The 6,904-nt window shown below is 43.9% G+C and overlaps 1 long non-coding RNA gene across 1 annotated transcript; it reads left to right on the top strand.

Moving 5' to 3' along the window:
* Positions 1-489: 489 nt before the first annotated feature.
* On the top strand, positions 490-2,874 carry LOC135404405 (uncharacterized). The gene is made up of 2 exons (XR_010425663.1): positions 490-1,742; positions 2,736-2,874. It is a non-coding gene; the product is annotated as an uncharacterized LOC135404405 (long non-coding RNA).
* The last annotated feature ends 4,030 nt before the right edge of the window (positions 2,875-6,904 follow it).

Genomic DNA, 6,904 nt, shown 5'->3' with positions numbered 1-6,904 from the left:
ATTGACCTAAAATTGACCAAACAATCCGACAAAAGCTCCCTGAGGGAAGGATCCTGGAGCAAGCATATCATCCCGGAGGCAATGACAGGGCAATTTCTGCGCCTCTGCCGTAAACCTGTCAGTTCTGGCCCTGCCCTGGAGAGGTTTTTTTCGGCTCTCCATTCCATGGGAAGACAAGTGCGGACAAGAAGAACGGGGTTCTGTCCGCTCGGGGTCAAAGGCACTTTAGGTCTGTGCTGTGATCTGTTGGAGTTGAGCTCCTGTCTAGAAAACGAGGGCTTTCGGGACTGCTCAGCATCTGGCTCCCCACGTGGAAGTTGCGAATGCTAGGACCCTTAGGAGCAGCGGGATCACCTCCGTTTAGCGCCGTGCATGTAGCAGCAGGATGTGTAGGGGCTGCAGGAACATCACTAGCGGCAGAGAATGAAGCTGGAGCCGAGCCCGCGGCACCGCTCTCTCTTGCGGCTGCGCAGTGGGCACTGTCGCTCCTCACTGTGCCTGCTACTGCGCATGTGTCAACTGGACCGACACTGCTGGGAGCCTCCGCGTCCCTAGATGGCGCTGCATCGCTGGCGCCTGAAGCCACCATGCAACCCGGAAGAAAGCCACTGTGGATCGCTGCCATGGCAACAGACGCTGTTTTCGGAAAAAAAAAAAATAAAAAGCAGAACCAGGTACGGTACATATGAAAGAAAGTAGCAGCTATTGTGCCTTGCATTAGAAGATGCTATATTAGCACAACGAGCAACACCGAAAAAGTGCCACTTCTCGTTGACAGGAGAGGCAGGCTAGAGAACTGCCTTTCCGTATTTTTGTTAACTCTCGTGTTAGTGTTGTGTGTCCAACGTTGTTGTGAGCTCACTGTATTGTTAACGGTACCGTGCTTGTGTGTGTGTGGAGAAGCGGCCATACGTTTGTTAGTAACTGTTAAAAGCCAGAGGTGAGAGTCCGGGAGAATTTCCTCCCGTTAGAGTGTCTCGGGTACACATAACAGCATAAAAATTCCCTTTAGGATTACTCAAACAGCTGCCAGAGTCCGGCGTGCGGGCGCTGGGGCCGCGCTCCAGGGCTGGGGGCTGCGCGCTGGGGCTGCCGCTGCGCCGGCTCGGCCGTGGGGGAGGCGGCGCTGGCAGCCACGGCAAAAGGCGGCAGGGGCACCTCGGCGGCAGAGGCACCTCAGCGACAGAGGCAACGCCGACAGCTACTTCTGCAGAGCCAGCCAGACTTCTGCGGGCATCCCCGGGAGCTGCACGGCGCACGGAGCAGCCCGGGGAACAGCAGCTCGGCGGTGACTGGCTTGCGGGGGAGTTGCCCCGCAGAATCCAGGCATGTCGGTAACTGAGAACAGAAAGCAGAATCTCTCTCTCTTTAGTCCTTCTACTCACTTGTGGATAACTTAAAACTAAAAGATTGTGTTTTACTAAAAGTTAGCATGCAAGAAATTTTAAGAGTTTCCCAGAGAATGAATCTTTATATAAAAGCTTTAGTGAGTTGCCTTGGTTTTAGTCACATTTTACCCCTGTAAAGAACTTCTGCCCAAATTTCGTGTTCAGTCTTAGCAGGAGGAGACATAAGGTTCACACAATAGAGATCATTTGTTGCTTAGCAACTGGGTGGGACTCAAACCACCTCCAGCAGTTTCTCAGAACTAGGGAGAGAGTAGAACTTATACACCAAAAACTACAAATCTGCAAATAAGATAAATGGAAAGCTGGCAGGCTGAGGATTTCCTTGATTCTTAGGTAAAACATCTCTCTATCTTCCTGTTATAAACTGAGAAGTTATTGTGACAGTGGAAATCACATCTTTAGAATTGTATTTAAAAAGGTTTACTCAGCTGATTTTAACATTTGGATGTTAATTTACATTCCTGTCTGATATTATTTCTTTTCCTTGGTCAAGTTTAGTGAATTCATTATTTTTTCCTTTTTTTTTTCTTCTGTGTTTATGACAGAGTTGCAACTTTGAGTTGCATTTCATGTACTGTTTAAGCAATTGTTAATATTCTATTTATAACATAGCAGCAAGTACATTTTTTTTCAGATTTTAATATATATCTTCTGTCGTGGATTCGTACAGTATGTACAGAGCAGTTTGGTCAAACAAAACGTATTATACGTTTTTCAATGTTTTATAACTGCTGATATAGCATACAGCCTAATTGCTTTTCTAAAAACACTACTCAGGCACACACTATGCTGTGAAGTTTGACTTATCTCTCTTGGCACTGATGTTATGTCAACAGTTATACTACATGAATTTCAGATTATTTTTAAAATAACCTAACAAGATGCAAAATGTGTGTGTTTACTTTATACCAATAAAAAAGCAGATTGCTAAATTACACTTTTCCAAAACTATTGATGCGTGAATTAGAACTTTTTATGCCCATTTGATTTATAAAGCAGAAATGTCTGGAGACCACATGATAATCTGTCAGGAAATCAGTAGAGATTGCAATAAAGCTGAGTTACTAGAGTCAGGTTGAATTTAGTAAAATTTTTCTAGTTTGCCTCCCAATATAACGATCTCAAAGCTAGATTTAGTTAGCTTTACATTCGGGAAATTAATTAAAACCTGTGAGTGATTTAGGATTTTAATATAACGGGTGTGGGTTTTACCTGTTCTGTGCTGTTGTTCCACAATTATGGAGTTACATGTTCTTACAACTAGTTATTTGTTTTCCTTTGTGCTGCTTATGTTGTGAATTTTGTTCTCTTACCGAAATTTCATAGATAAAAGAACTAAAAACACGAGGAGATGATGTAGATCACATCTAAGGAACTGGCTGCAAGCTGGAATCTGGCCTTCTATATCCTTCTGAACTGCACATGTAGCTTAAGGCTGAGTATTAAACAGAATGATCAAACAGTATTTTTTCACTGTCATAGACTTAAATGCGAACTTTTTCAAAAGATGAGCTTGACAATGACTATAATAACTTGATGGCACAATCAAGTGTGACAGATTCAGGCAGGGGAAGTGCATCTGTCAGTGCATCTACTGCTGAATCTTCTATGGGACTTGCTCATAATATGACCTCAACACAGACATCTGCAGTAAAACACATCCAATTTGGAAACCATGGGCAGCTTTTGCCAATACAAAAAAATACCAACACCTGATGAGGGTTTCTTTCTCAGTGACTTAGCAAATAAGAACTGCTCTCTAGTAAGCAGCTATGAGTTTCAGACACTGGCTGGACATGGAGCAGAATCAACTGTTACAGAATGTCTCCTCAGGTCTGGGGAGAGTAATTTGGAAACAATGCAAGAAACGGATTATGACCAAATATCTGCAGAAGGCATAACAACAGAGACAGATTTTTCCTCACAGGAGACAACATATCGATGTCACCCTTTAGCTGTTGCTGCCAGTGCAAGTTACAGCCAATCTGCAACACCAGTAGAGATGTCTGAAAAAGAGATAATCTGTATGGAAACAAGCACAGATAGTTTGGCAGAGGTTATGCCAGAGGTGCTTTCATTCATATCTCACAAAGAATATGAATCCAAGGATGAAGACTTGTCTTCACTGAAGCATTATGAATTCAAACATACAGTGATGCAGAAATAATTAACCAATTAACCAGTAGTGCAATCAACTTAGAAAAAAAAATATATTGGAAATTAAACATGGACAGATTGAAAGTTTACCTGACAATCCAGAAGCCAAAGTCCAAAGTGTAACTGAAGACAGCAGTGGAAAGGATTTTAAAGACATTAGTGTATCTCAGAATCCAAAGAAACCTACTAATATTGTAGCTTGTGAAGTTCAATGTGAGTTTAATACAAATCTGTGCCTGATGCATGAAGAAGTGGACAAAGATGAACTGCAGGAAGCCAGCACTGAGGTAGAACATACTCAGGAATCAAAAGCGCTCCTGCATTCTGGCAGCCAACTTGAACCAAACAGCCTTTGCCAAGGAGAAAAAAGTGAGAAAACAGAAATAGGTCTACCACTGAATGTACACAAACATTCAGCTGTTTGGAAAGCAGCTCCACTGCAGACTGCTTGTCACTGGTATCTAGGAAAGAGAAGGATTCTCTCCCCACAACTCATCCAGAGCTGCCAAAAGATCACACTCTGCGAAAAACCCCTTTTTTCTCCGTGTTGCCTGTGCAAATTGTGGAGCAGAGGAATGTCTGTTTAGATGCGGATTTAGAAGATGATTTCTTGACTGAGATAGGGCAGACGTGTCACTAAGGGGAAAGGAAGACAATGGAAAACTATAGAACTTTTAACATCCTGAGGCCTAAGGGTTGTCACTGTATACAACGATCTGTTTCTGTGCTGCTCATGTCACATCAGTGATGTTTGTGAAGATCAGGCAGACTGGTGTGGTTTGGGAACTCTACATCAGACATTAACTATTTTGTAGTGCTTGTATTTTTCTGTGTTTCATCTCAGTAGTGTTACAGTGGGTAGCAAGATTTATTTGGAATCATCATATGACAGAAACCTTTTGGCTTACGAGTCTTCCCAAAATTATATGTGGCTGTGCAATAACAATTTTTGAGGTAAAATTCTATATCATATCCAAACTAGAAAAACTTTGAAAGGGTGAATTGCTTGTCCACTTTGAAAACTACTACCAAGTTGCCAGACAATGCTATGTATTTGGTATAGGGGTCAGTGATTTAAGAATTTGTAAAACACTTTTGCAAGACAGAAACGGGGAGAGAACAGGTGACAACCCCCTCAGTTCATTTGCAAAAGTTGTTTCATGTGTTAAGGTCTTTTTTGTACACAGGTGTTTGTAGCTGCCTGCATGATGAATGAAACCTTGGAAAGAAAGAACAAGGTTGATGCTGTTTTCTGCAGGTAACAATGGTAACATCAGGAGCTGTTGTGGCTAACAGTTTCCTCAATATTGTTAGAACACAGTTTTTGGAGCACAATTCTTTTTGGTATTATAAGCATAGTTTTTCTTAGTCATATACACCTTTTTAGTGTTTTTTTAAGCACATGAAATTAAGGATTTAAGAGAGTGTACGAACTTTAAAGTAAGTATTACAGGAGCACAATTTGTCAGCATTATGAGCACATTTTAGTGTTGTTAAGGCACAATATTTTTAGTTTTGTTGGAGCACAATTTTTTAGTATGTTTAAGCATATGATTATAGAAGGTTAAGATCTTAGATTATTCACTGGGTACTGGTGGAGGAAAGTTTACCTGTTTGGTGGAGAAGCTTTAACACCATAAGGTACTAGAGAATTAGTATGGTTTCATTACTCATGAGACACAGTGAAATGAGATTCAAAAATATGTTTGTGTGATGTGTGTTTGAATGATGGTGGCCACCGTGTGAAAGAGAATGAATGAAAATGTATGCATGTATATGTGTGAATATTCACTTACACAAACACTTTTGGATAAACAAATACACCGATACCTTTCCATAAAATGGCAAGAAATCCTGAACAAACTCTCCGGGCTGCAATAGAATGGTATGCAAAGAGTGCAATAGAAACGGGAGATCCAGTGTTAATATACGATCATGTCATTGTGTTATTCAAGGGCCAAGGGGTGAAAAAGAATAACAGAAGACATATGGCCCAGAGTTTAATGGAGTTCCATTTCCAAGGATGTTCTGGACAGAGTGGAAGTTTTAAGAATAAACCCTATATTTAAAGAAGCACTTTTAGGCACACTTTGAGAGCACACATCTTAGGGTCAATAGGTTGCTGAGTTTATTGGTGATGGTGGTGTTGTTGTATGTTTGCGCTTATTGAGATGTTATGGATACAATAAGGAATGTTACAGAAATGCAATTTAAATTGTTCAAACATCAACGGGGGATTTGTCGGTGGACAGAAATTGTGTGAACAATTTCAGTTGCATTTCTGAGACCTTCCCCTTGGCATGGCTGGGTGCAGAGAGTAAAAAATACTGCGTCACTAATATGGCTACAGGCCTTGTGCCAAGGTGAAGGAGGAGTTGTTCTGGCAGGAAAACAAGGCTTATGGACACCTGCTGATATCCAACTAGTACTGTACACCACAGTATGTTTGCCTTATGTATCCAATGTAACCTGGGGAAGAATCACATGTCTGTGTGTCACAGGCAGCATATAAGCTGTCTGTCCTCTAATAAAGCGGACATTTTTGCCAATCCTGTTGATTTGTGTGCATTTCTGTCTGACCCCCTCCGCCGTTCCATAGATATAGTTAACAGTTTCCTTCTGGTTACGGAAGAAAAGATTTTATTCCAACACCTGCCTGTGTCTGCCTGGAATGGGGAGGGAGTGCAGGGTGGCCCCAGCAAATGGCAGCAAGCAGATCCAGCAAGGCCCAAAGGGCACCAAGGGCACCCAAAGGGCACCCCGGGCCTGAGTCACTGCCAGAGGTGCAGGCTCTCACGCAGGGTCACTCCCCTGTCCCCTTCGCCTGGGGAAGCAGCCCTTTGGCGTGGCAGCCAGGACACATGGGTCCCGTGCAGGACTCGCGCAGACGGCCCCACGCCCAAAGCAGCCCTGAGCAGAGCCTGGGCACCATCCTGCCGCTCTGGGGCTTTGGAAGGCTGCTCCCAGTGAGCCCACCGTGTCCCCGGTCACCCCAGCGCAGCCCCAGACAGGGCTCCTCCGGGCTGCCCTGGGGCTGCATTGGACAGGGCCCATAAGGGAGAGGGAAGAATGCGCTGGCAACCACATGCGGGGCCTCACAGGAGCCCAGGGAGACGACATCCGTAGATCTCGGGGAGGTGACACTCGGAAGGTCTCGACCTCTGTCTTGGGGGGGATGGCGAGCCACTCAGGAGTTGATGGGTCAGGATCAAAGGGCGGGCAGGCTGGGAATGGGCACACTGCTGTGGGGGTTTGCTCCAGGCCTCCTGAGCAGGAGCAAGATGGGGAGGAGACCTCTACAGGCAGCTTGAAGCAGCCTCCAGGTCACAGTCCCTGCT

Source organism: Pseudopipra pipra, chromosome W (genome assembly GCF_036250125.1).
Source record: "Pseudopipra pipra isolate bDixPip1 chromosome W, bDixPip1.hap1, whole genome shotgun sequence".
In the NCBI taxonomy this organism is placed as follows: domain Eukaryota; kingdom Metazoa; phylum Chordata; class Aves; order Passeriformes; family Pipridae; genus Pseudopipra; species Pseudopipra pipra.
Note: the sequence above shows the minus strand (reverse complement) of the source record. Positions and strands in the feature narration are given on the sequence as shown.